An 11,485-nucleotide genomic window follows, 5' to 3' on the forward strand; every position below is an offset into this window, starting at 1 on the left:
GCGTTCATTCCATGCAGTCCATGTATGTACGTCACATTATATGTACAAACAGTCATCGTACACAATATTGTGTAAACATGGTGTTTACACTTTTGAGTTTATGTCGTCATAATGGACGCACGATCGTACGTCACAGTGTCGTGTTCATGTACACAATCACACGCAAACACCATGACGATCGCGTGTACATGCGAGACAGACATCGACACGTTCATATACACATGGACACACACACACACACACACACACACACACACACACACACACACACACACACACACACACACACACACACACACACACACACACTCTGTGGTTTTTTTCGCTCACTAATTAGCCGCAGCTTGGTCGTTTGGACCGGCGTGGTGTTTTGGCACCCCCTAATCCCCTCCCTTCAGCACTCCGCTGTGCTTTGTGCGTCCTTCCATGGCCGCCCATTGGAAGCTCTTCGCCTTTGTTCATTCTCTAATCTTCGTTTAACCCTCCCAGACCGACGTCACAGACGCGTAAACAAATGATCCCCCACGCTCGCCACGTTGCACCTGCCCTCCCTGCACTTGTCCGCCTCCCCTTGCACCACCCCGTTCACTCCCTCCCACGCTCGACGTGCCCTGGATTATGTGATATTCTTTGAGCTCACAGCAAAGACAACACGCCATGTCGTCACGTTTTCATTTCTTCCACGACATTGCGAAACCGCTTTTGTTAATATTGGGGGGAAAACAAATGCGGATTAACAGTGGAATTACTCAGAGAACCCCCCCCCCCTCTCTCTCTCTCCCAATAATCAAGGCATATTCAAGGAGACAAGTGCATCTCCGAGTTCGAATCGAAGGGTCTCGGCGAAAGGTCGAGGGAGGTTGTGGGTGGTTGTGGGGGGAGCAAGACCCACCACGGCAACCTGGAGGAACACCACGAGCATGATGAGCGCTCACCGTGGGGAAAAAGGACAAAAAACAACAAAACAAAACCTCGAAATGTTGTTTGTTAAATATTTTGATTTTAAGCCTCGACACGTCGCATTGGGAAGCCAAATGACAATCGCCGGGGAATTAGACATCGAGGGAAGTGCAATGCGATTCACACATGACCTTTCGGCGGAGCGCAGTTCGCTCGCGATGTGCGCGATTCCATGAATTATGGATTCTCACGCAATAAGCCACGAGCATGTACTGTACTTCACAACAAAGGACGTGTCCATCACGAGCCTTCCATATATGGATATAATATGCACACACACACACACACACACACACACACACACACACACACACACACACACACACACACACACACACACACACACACACATATACACACAAACACACACACATACACACACAAACACACATACACACACAAACTCAAACACACACACACAGACACACACACACACACACACACACACACACACACACACACACACACACACACACACACACACACACACACACACATACACACATACACACACACACATATACACACAAACACACACACACACACACATACACACACAAACACACATACACACACAAACACACACACAAACACATACACGCACATACATACACACAAACACACACACACACATACATACACACACATACACACACAAACACACACACACACACACACACACGGACATACACACACAAACACACACACATACACACATACATACACACACAAACACACACACACACATACATACACACACAGACACACGGACATACACACACAAACACACACACACGGACATACACACACAAACACACACACACATACACACATACATACACACACGGACATACACACACAAACACACACACACACACACACACACGGACATACACACACAAACACACACAAACACACACACACACGGACATACACACACAAACACACACAAACACACACACACACACATATACATACATACATACAAACACACACACACAAACACCATTACCAGACCTTTTGCGTAAATGAGTTTGATCTTTCCACGTAAATCAAGAGTGAATGGAGGAAGAGGTTTTGAGAGTGGACTGGGTTGGGAGGGGGAGGGGTAGGGGGAGGGGGGTTGTTGGCAGAAATGAAATCCTGTGCTGCGCATCAGGCCGGCTTACGGGGCCATCTGTCGCGTGAAACATATCGTACGGTCCATTTACATGAGCTATGCGCAGTGAAGCCGTGGAAAGAAAAAGGTGGGGGGGGGGTTGTCATGGAAGGGGGGGGGTGATCTCCACAAAATTGCAAAATATGAACAACAACAACTCCAGGGGGCAGTGTTCAAGGCAATATTACAAAGGGAGAGGAGGGAGGCAGATAGATAAATCGAGACAGGGGTGTGTATGTGTGCGTGTGTGTATGTGTGTGTTGGAGAAGGGGGGGGTATCATTGTCGCGAGGAAGAAGAGCAAAGCACTAAGGGGGTCGAGTAGGAGGGGGAGGAGGACTAAGAGGGAGACATTTGAAGCGCTTTTACTCCGCCCTGGTGAAGCTGGATCGACACGAAGCGCCAAAGCTGCCGTGCTGAAGGGTGAGCTCCCCGGCGTGCGGGGTCCGGCCTGCGATACGCAAAGCACGCCGCGGGAATCGACAGGTTTGTCCCCGATATTCGGTACAACCTTCGTGCAGCGTTTTGTTCGTACTGTTCTTCCTAATCTCCGTACTGTCCGCACGATGTACGTACTGTACGTACTCCATGGTGCGGGATCAACATGGGAACACTCGGTGCGAATTTGCTCTGTGCGTGCGTCGTGCGCAATTTCCCTGCACGTTCGCCAAAACATCACGCTCGGCAGTGACAGCCAGAGATGATGTGTTTCCTCCACGGATGTGAGAGAGAGAGAGAGAGAGAGAGAGAGAGAGAGAGAGAGAGAGAGAGAGAGAGAGAGAGAGAGAGAGAGAGAGAGAGAGAGAGAGAGAGAGAGAGAGAGAGAGAGAGAGAGAGAGACAGACAGACAGACAGACAGACAGACAGAGACAGACAGACTCGTTAATGAAGGGCTATCGCAGCACTAGACCCGGAGTCTCTGCTTTTGCTGTGAACGATGAGCACAGAAAGCTTCTGTTGGGGGGACTTCCCCGGATTGATATCATGACAGCTCACGGACTCCGCCATGTTGGATCATCATCAAGTTGGGATGTTTCTCGCGCTGCCGAGATCGAAGTAAAACTTCCCGTCGGTTGAACAGTCGGCGTTTCGTTCCGGCAGTTGTTCATTTGAAATTCCGTCCTTCGTTCGTTTTGTCCCCGACGATACAACGTCGCTGCAAGGAGCCACCCCTCGGGTATGCCTTGCAGCTTTCAGAGCCATCGGCTTTCCGAAAAAAAGAAAATAAAAGTTTCAGTCGAAGAGGAAAGAAACTCCGGGAAGTTTTTATTTCTTTATTCCCCCCCCCCCCATTCCCGGCATTTGGCTTCAGCAATCGCGAGTCTTGCAATACAAGGCGGAGTGTAAACGCACGGATCGTTGTTCCCTCCGATAGTCCAGCGAGTTTCACCCAGAGGTTGTTCATCCGCGCTTGACTCGGTGATAACCGTAACGGCGGTGCTATTCGGTGTCCAGGTAAAAGGCCCCCTGAGGATCCGCTCTGATAGGTAGACATCATCGTATCTGAGTCGTCGTAATCAAAACACCAAAGCAGGCACGGCGTACACCTGTGCGGAGGGGTCGGGTGCAGAGCCCTCGGAGCTGTCCTTGGTCCTGAAACCCGAGGCCGGCGGATGTGAACGCAGAACAAAGGCGGCGGTGACGGGTTGGGCGGCGACAGCACAAGCGACATTAGGAACCCAGGACGTTTATCAGAACCATCCTGTGCCCACGATCCGTGAGTCCTCTTGGAGGATATTACACACTCGAATTCACCTTCAGGGAGTCTCAGAAAAGTTCTTCCAAAGGAGAAAGCAACATATAGATCCACAGAGCATTGCCATGGATCTCCGTGAACAATGGTCACTAGTTTATACAAACACTAACAATGAGATAATCATATATACATACATCTATATGTATATATATATATATATATATATATATATATATATATATATATATATATATATATATATATATATATGCACTCAAACACAAAGGAAGGACAACAAGGTTCTGAAAGAGAGAATTTAAATGACTATAGTGCACCGTTAACCGTTAGACACACAATGTTATGCTGGCAATATTCGTAAAGGATGAAGCATTTACCAGAGGGCACTGCACTAGAGTGTGTCTGACCGTTCCTCATTATCTCAACCCCGGTCGTTACAGCAACAATACCTCAACTTGTTACTCTCGTGATACCGAAACCGTACCTCAAGTTCCTTTTCTTGCACATACTTGTATGTGTATGCTTTATTGTTATTGTACCTGCAGTGGTATTTACACCTGTCCCTTCGAGATAACGGGTTTATCATCCCTGTACCTGTGTATCTACACATTATACCAGTGTACGTATTATAGCTGTACATGCACCTGTCGTCAGGAAAATCAATTAAAACGACCATATGGTGTCCGTTTAGCAGAAATTGGTCTCATGACACGCACGGTTGTGGAAACAATTCCAACGCAAACAGAACTCTTTGAGATGCCGTGAGGTGTTCTTGTCAGTCGGTGACTTGCTCGGGTAATTTGAATCGAGTGGTGCTGGTGTTGGTGGTATAATACGACGTTAGCGTACTTCTATTTGAACCATGGAGCAAAGAGCAGCTCGAGATGCTCACCACTACAGCTTGTTTACCACCGTGTTTTCCATTGCCCTCTGTATCTGCCACCACGTCATGAGATTATCTGAGTTGTGCTGCAAAATTAATATTCTATTCGTGATGAGGATGTGTTCGTGAGCTGTGCAAATGTCGAAGCCATTTCTGCACAGAGGACCCTTTTTTGTGGAGGTGATGAAGCAGATTGAAGAACGTGATAGAACGATGTAATGTTGCACTGCAGTTCTAATCTGTGATCATTTGGTTTCCACATGTTTCACGCTGGGTTAGTGAATGTGATGCAGACCAGGAGAGACGAACAGAAACTTCTCCCTTTAGCGCAGCATTCGGCTGCCATAACGGTGATCGGTGATCGGTGATCGGTGATCGAGCCGACCTCGAACTTTGTGCTAACCCTTGAAGGCTTTACATGGATTTTAGGAATCAATAGAGAAGGACCATCACTGTCACCCTTGGATGTTCCAATAAACAATCAACAAAGTAACCTTTGTATGTGGAATTTGTTCTGAGTTTCTAGACAGAGACATATTCAAAGAGAGACAGTTGTTTGGACATGTTCTGTAAAGGCATTTCTTCATTTTGAAAGTAAATGAGAAAATTTGATTATTCTTGACCGTAACTTGTCCCATTTGTCTGGAGACACCAGATATACCTGAAATTGGAGTTCTATCCGGAAAATCTAAGCAAGTGATCCAATCGCTCTGACCCGTTCCTATTTTGTAACTCTCTAATTTCATTATCTGACTTGGAAGCACATTTAAGTTGGTAATTCTTACTTAATAAGCACGTCTGGTTTCAATCCTACTGGAGTCTTCCATTTTCGTGAGTTCAGTTCACTCTTAAATATCATTCTAAGGATACAAACAAAACACACTCTGTATCCCTATGGTAAACAGGTTTTAGCCAAATTGACTCCGTTAGAGAACATCTAAGCTGCACTTGTCATGGGTATAAAGGTTGCTGTAAGTATCGATGGCGTGTCCTATAATAAAGATAATCTCATTGTATCTCCTCTGTACTCCGGATATACTATGGAGGCGTAATGCTTGTGAATTTGGTGTGTATGTGACATCCGGTGTGGACACTCATGGGCACATGTTAAGAAGGCCTTGCACATGTGGCTTGGAGTATACGCGGTGTCATGGCGAGGCCAATGCCATGGAGATGTGTGAATATCAAACGTTGAGACGTTGAAATTCCTGGAAGAGTGCATGTACTTTTTTGAGACGCAGGGACATCATTATCCTTGACAAGTAATGGTTCATGCTCGATTCCTACAGGATTGCGAGCTCCCATGACGTCTGAAGGATTGGGAATCCCAAAACATGAATGAACTGGAAACCCCATTAATACCACCCAGTGTGCGGGCCCTACCTTTATATACTTTGCGCGGAAAAGGTGGTTGCATGTGTCTGCGTTCTCGGGTGCATGCGTAAATGTTTACGTGCATGCTGGGGTTGTTAGTGACGATGCATTGTCCACATCCTGGCCATGAGTGATTAGCAGAGAGTACATTAATTGGCCCAGGGCTTTTGGGTATTACTTACCCAGCTGTACTGTCCATCAAAGGAGCACTCTCCAATTTGAATATAGATTGTGTATCCTTCTGTTTGCGACGAGTGTGCGTGCGGGATTATCTTTGAAGGCCATATGGCGTTTTTAATTATTACCAATGAAAAAGGAAAGCTCAACTTTTATCGTAAATAACCAGGAACTAGGGTAGCGAGGGCTCACAGAGAAGCTCTCTCTTTCAGAAGGATTGCATAGATAAATCCTCAGATTCATTGTCGGCCGACTGGGCTAGTACAACCGCATTCGTTGCTCTTTGATGATGAGGACACCATCCAACATGGCAGCCCAGCCCAAGTTATTGATCTTTGTTTTCACTTCCCTTCATATTTCATTGTGGACACATTCAGCGGCGTCGAACGCATTCTGATCTCCAGAGGTTGTGCTTAACACCACCACTCTGGGTCATGGATTTCATATTAATTTTTTTTAAATTGGGAGATTAATAATCAGGAGGAAAGTAGAGTAAATAGATGAATGCAAAAAAATTCAATTAATTCCCTTGGAAGAAAACACATTGTTCTCCTTGACGCACGTTGCCGATGCTCGTTTCTAAGCAGCCCTTTCCTCCTCGGGGAAATAACGCTGTCAGGCTGTGTTTGTTAATGGCGATGAAAAATTCAACCAATTACGCCAAAGCAAATGATGCCGAGTTGGGTGAGAGGGGGCTGAGCGACATGTCTAAGGGGAAAACAGAAGAAATAGTGTGGGGGGTGGAGGTACAGGGAAGGTAAATATAAATACAGGTTAGACGCATGAACCAACGCACAGGAGTGAGATTTGTAGGCCATTTAGGATGAGAAAATATTAGCAACAACCACTCGTCATCATTTAGTAAATCCTTCATCAAAGATAGTTACCCAATGCTGCACTTGGAAACACTTAAAAAGCATCATGATCACTCCGCATTAACACGCAAATAAAAGACAAGCCTAACGTTTGGATACATTGAGGATGTACTTTAATTTGAAATTCTAAATGCTTATTTTACAAGATAAGAATTCCCAATTTGAAAATGAAAGGAAAGCAAAGCATTAAGAATTTCATGATGACATGAAAAAGTAATTTGGAATGCAAGCTTGGAATGGTTGGCTATTCTTTGTTTGAACGACTTTGAGACGGCGCAAGTACTTTGTTGCAGACAAAGCAAGGAGTTACATGGCCAGTGACTTCAAATTGCACAACGTGTATTATGTTTCAAACGATATTGGCTTAGAGCTTGAACCAGCCTCGGTGAGTGCCAATGCGGGTAGAGAATGTGTTGGTGCTCGAGCCAAAGCAATACACTACTTTTGAAATGATGTATGAATGCTAACGAGGCTTTTTGTGCATGTGCTGTATATGAGTTTTCAGTGATTCGCTTCGGCTGGTCAGGCACTTTTAACCTGCCGTTGCTAGCGACAAATCTGTCATTTAAATCAACTTTTTAACATAATTTTCAGCATTTATAGGAAAGAGTGGCAATTTCAAAATGGTTAACCATGATTGTTTTGTTCCTGAATGCAAATCGGAATCACGGAAGCAAATACAAGAAATATCTGTGGATGAGAGACGTCGACTTCATACCATTTCCTGTTTGTACAACCAAACAGCGGCAGTGTATATAAAACACACACACACACACACACACACATGATGGATGCTTCTCCTTTTAGCAATAGATGAAAAAAGTCGAGTATAAATTTCCTGTTGGCCCCAGAATCAAACAACAACAACAATATTTCAAACGGCCCTCACAGCCCATACAGCTGCCAATCACATCTTCCCACCTCATTCCCAACGTGATTAATCGTAAATACCATCATATTAATCTTACCCTGTGCATTGACAGGCCACAGATATGACCTTCCCATTAGTGTTAAGAAGCATCCAAACCAGATATGGTGTCTCCTTCTGGGAAGTCTGCCTGAATGATAGGAATGATGGCATCGTCTTTCCAGTTGCTAACGTCCATTATATCAATCACCAAGCCTGCCATATTTACTCAAGGTAATCCTGCAAGCTTCAAAGTCCACTCACTGACTGGGATGATTGGGGAGGTCGGCTAGAACGTGCCTGTCCATACCCGGTCCACAGGCCTTGCATGGGCTCATCATCAGAGAGTTTTTACAGGAAGGGCTGCAAGATATCAACTTTTTCGGTGAGTTTATCAGAAAGTTCTCCAAATCTTTAGTTGTACCGTGGCACACCCCTTTCTCTCAGGTACTTTACCAAGTATTTTTTGATTATTTAAGACGCTTTGTGAGCCATTTTAGGTAACAATCCTTATCTCACACACTCAGTATATGTTTAGTTGCCCTGATGACTGTTGTTGTTTGGGGGTTCTGTGCATGTGCACCAGGCATTCTGGGGCAGATTACGTCATTCTGAAATTTTCTGATGTCTTATTTTTATTGGGGTGATAAACATGCCATGGTCATTCACCTGAAACTACCTGGTCACTTAACTTAATAAATGTATCTTGATATGTACTTTGTATGTGTATGTGTGTGTATGTGTGTGCATGTATATCTAGACTAATAAATGTCAGTGTGTGTGTCTCCTCTCGAATTCCAAAACCATGAAACCTAGCAGTCTGAAACTTTGCATGCATACTAAGGGAACTCCAAGGAAATGCAAGACTGAAAATTGGGTGTTTTGGTTAATTAAAACACCTCTTTTGAAGATAATTAACGGGCTTATTTAATTAGATCCTTTATCAGGTGCATGCTCGGCCACCTAACTCTTTGGGGCGTTAAGGCGTCTCCTGGGTAACCTCGTTGGGGTTCGAAGCCGCCATGTTTTTTGGCCTGCTCAACCATGCCTTGACTTGGAACAGGCCGAAACGATTTAACGATAAAGTTTTTTTTTAACTTTCCTCACTCACATTATCGAATGCCTGTTCATCATAGCTACGAATTGCTGTATACATCGCTTTTGTAAGTACTGTACTATAGTTTTCAAATTAGGAGCTTAGAGTGATTTCATGCATTATATGATGCAATTTTCCATGATCTACTCTCACGGAGTAATTAAAGTATATCATCGAAACATGATTTAGGTTTTGAGGATGGGATATTGTCGAGATTAAATAATCTGGAGTGAAATCTGATAATTTAAAGAAATAACGAGTCTTATAACTAAGCCGATGTACCTATTTACTTTAAGCAAGCAAGGCTGTTCCCTCCTTCTCCGTATGTACACACAAGAAAATGTGAAATTTCCAAAGCATGAAACTTATATTTTCAACAGTTTAGAGAATTATATAGAGTTAATATTTTTTTTAGGAATGTGTCAAAATCAACCTGCTTCATTGAGCAAAATGATTTAATGCATTCACTGCTTGACATCGCACTCTGCCCCCCCCCCCTCCAGAGGGACAGCTAATTCATAGTGCCTGGCAGATTTGTGTTGATGTTTTTGAAGGTATAGAGAGGTGCTCTACAAGGAATCAAAGCAAGTCTTGTGAAAAATGGATGTTTTAAAATGAATTTATAACATTTGCACGGACTGTGAATCGATGTACGACATGACGTGCACAGATAAACTTTGCAATGTCTCCAGGGAAGTTCTACATTAAACAGCAAGCCTTTTGTGGATGAAGTCATTATTTGAATGAATACATTTTATTTCTTTAGCTGATGCAGGTGGTGAAGACCAGCTTTAAAGTTAAAGGGATCCCAAATGGTATGCAGCCACAGCCTGGCCAGCCCTTCCTTATCAACCATTTATTTGGAGTGCTTGCTTGGTACTTAAGCCACATGCTGAGCACTGTACAGTCGAGAGAAACACCGCGCTACGTTATTCAGAGTGAGTGGTTTGTGCTTCGTCATCCTGAGTGAGTGGTTTGAGCTCCGTCATCCGAAGTGAGTGGTTCCATGATCCTGAGCAATTGGTTCGTGCTCCATCATCCTGAGTGAGTGGTTCATGCTCTGTCACCCTGAGCAAATGGTTCGTACTCCATCAACCTGAGCAATTGTTTCGTGCTCCGTCATCCTGAGTGAGTGGTTCATGCTCCATCATCCTGAGCAAGTCGTTCATGCTCCATCATCCTGAGCATGTGCTTTGTGCTCCATCGACCTGAGTGAGTAGTTTGTGTTCCATCATCCTGAGTGAGTACTTCGTGCTCTGTCATCCTGAGTGAGTGGTTCGTGCTCCGTCATCCTGAGCGAGTGGTGCATTCTCCATCATCCTGAGGGAGTGCTTAATGCAGTCATGCTGAGTGAGTGCTTCTTACTGGATTATCCTGAGTGAGTGGTTCATGCTCCATTGCCCTGATGGTGTGGTTCCTTCTCCGTCAGTTCGTCCTCTGTCGTTCTGAGTGAGTGGTTCATGCTCCACCATCCAGAGTGATTGTTTCATGCTCCTTCATCCTGAGTGAGAGGTTCATGCTCCATCTTCCTGAGCAAGTAGTTTGGGCTCTGTCAGTCTGAGTGAGAGGTTTGTGCCCCGTCATCCTGAGCGAGAGGTTCATGCTGCATCATCCTGAGTGAGAGGTTCATGCTCCATCATCCTGAGCAAGATGTTCATGCTCTGTCATCTTGAGCAAGTGCTTTCTGCTGCATCATCCTCAGCAATTGTCTCATGCTCCATCATCCAGAGCGAGTGCTTCATTTTCCATTGTCCTGATGGAGTGGTTCGTGCTCCATCATCTTGAGCATGTGGTTTGTGCTCTATCTTCCTGAGTTAGTGGTTCATGCTCCATCATCCTGAGCAAATGGTTTCTGCTCCCTTGTTCTGAGCGAGTGGTTCTTGCTTCGTCGTTCTGAGGAAGTGGTTTGTGCTCTGTCATCCTGAGTGAGTGGTGCATGCTCCATCATGCTGAGCAAGAGGTTTGTGCTCCATCATCCTGAGTGATTGATTCATGTTCCTACATCCTGAGTGAGTGGTTCATGCTCCGTCATCCTGAGCGATTTGTTAATGCTACATCATCCTGAGCGAGTGGTTTGTGCTCCGTCCTCCTGACTGAGTGATTCATTTTCCTTCATCCTGCAGTTGGATTCTCACCACAGTCTCGAAAGATGCTGAAGGGACGAGCTTAAGGAGGATTGGCATGTTTCAGCGTATACCTCAAAGCGCAAGCATGCGCTGGGGTTCATTCATAGATGTACGGATAACGTTGTCGTTTCCCTAAATGGCGACGCTTAAATGGAATCCAGCGCACGTTTGGGGCCAGAGAGCACTCCTAACCTCTAGCCTCATTTGATCTGACG

The 11,485-nt window shown here is 45.0% G+C and overlaps 1 protein-coding gene across 1 annotated transcript in view; it reads left to right on the forward strand.

Moving 5' to 3' along the window:
- Nucleotides 1–2,405: 2,405 nt before the first annotated feature.
- The window catches only part of LOC147028148 (myelin transcription factor 1-like), a 247,140-nt gene continuing 238,060 nt past the window's right edge, over nucleotides 2,406–11,485 (forward strand). The window contains exon 1 of the mRNA XM_085878292.1: nucleotides 2,406–2,604. The gene's annotated coding sequence lies outside the window, so the exon portion shown is untranslated. The remainder of the gene's footprint in view (nucleotides 2,605–11,485) is intronic.

This window comes from Eptatretus burgeri, chromosome 4, assembly GCF_056783735.1.
Source record: "Eptatretus burgeri isolate ZD-2024b chromosome 4, Ebu_testis_v1, whole genome shotgun sequence".
Taxonomy (NCBI): domain Eukaryota; kingdom Metazoa; phylum Chordata; class Myxini; order Myxiniformes; family Myxinidae; genus Eptatretus; species Eptatretus burgeri.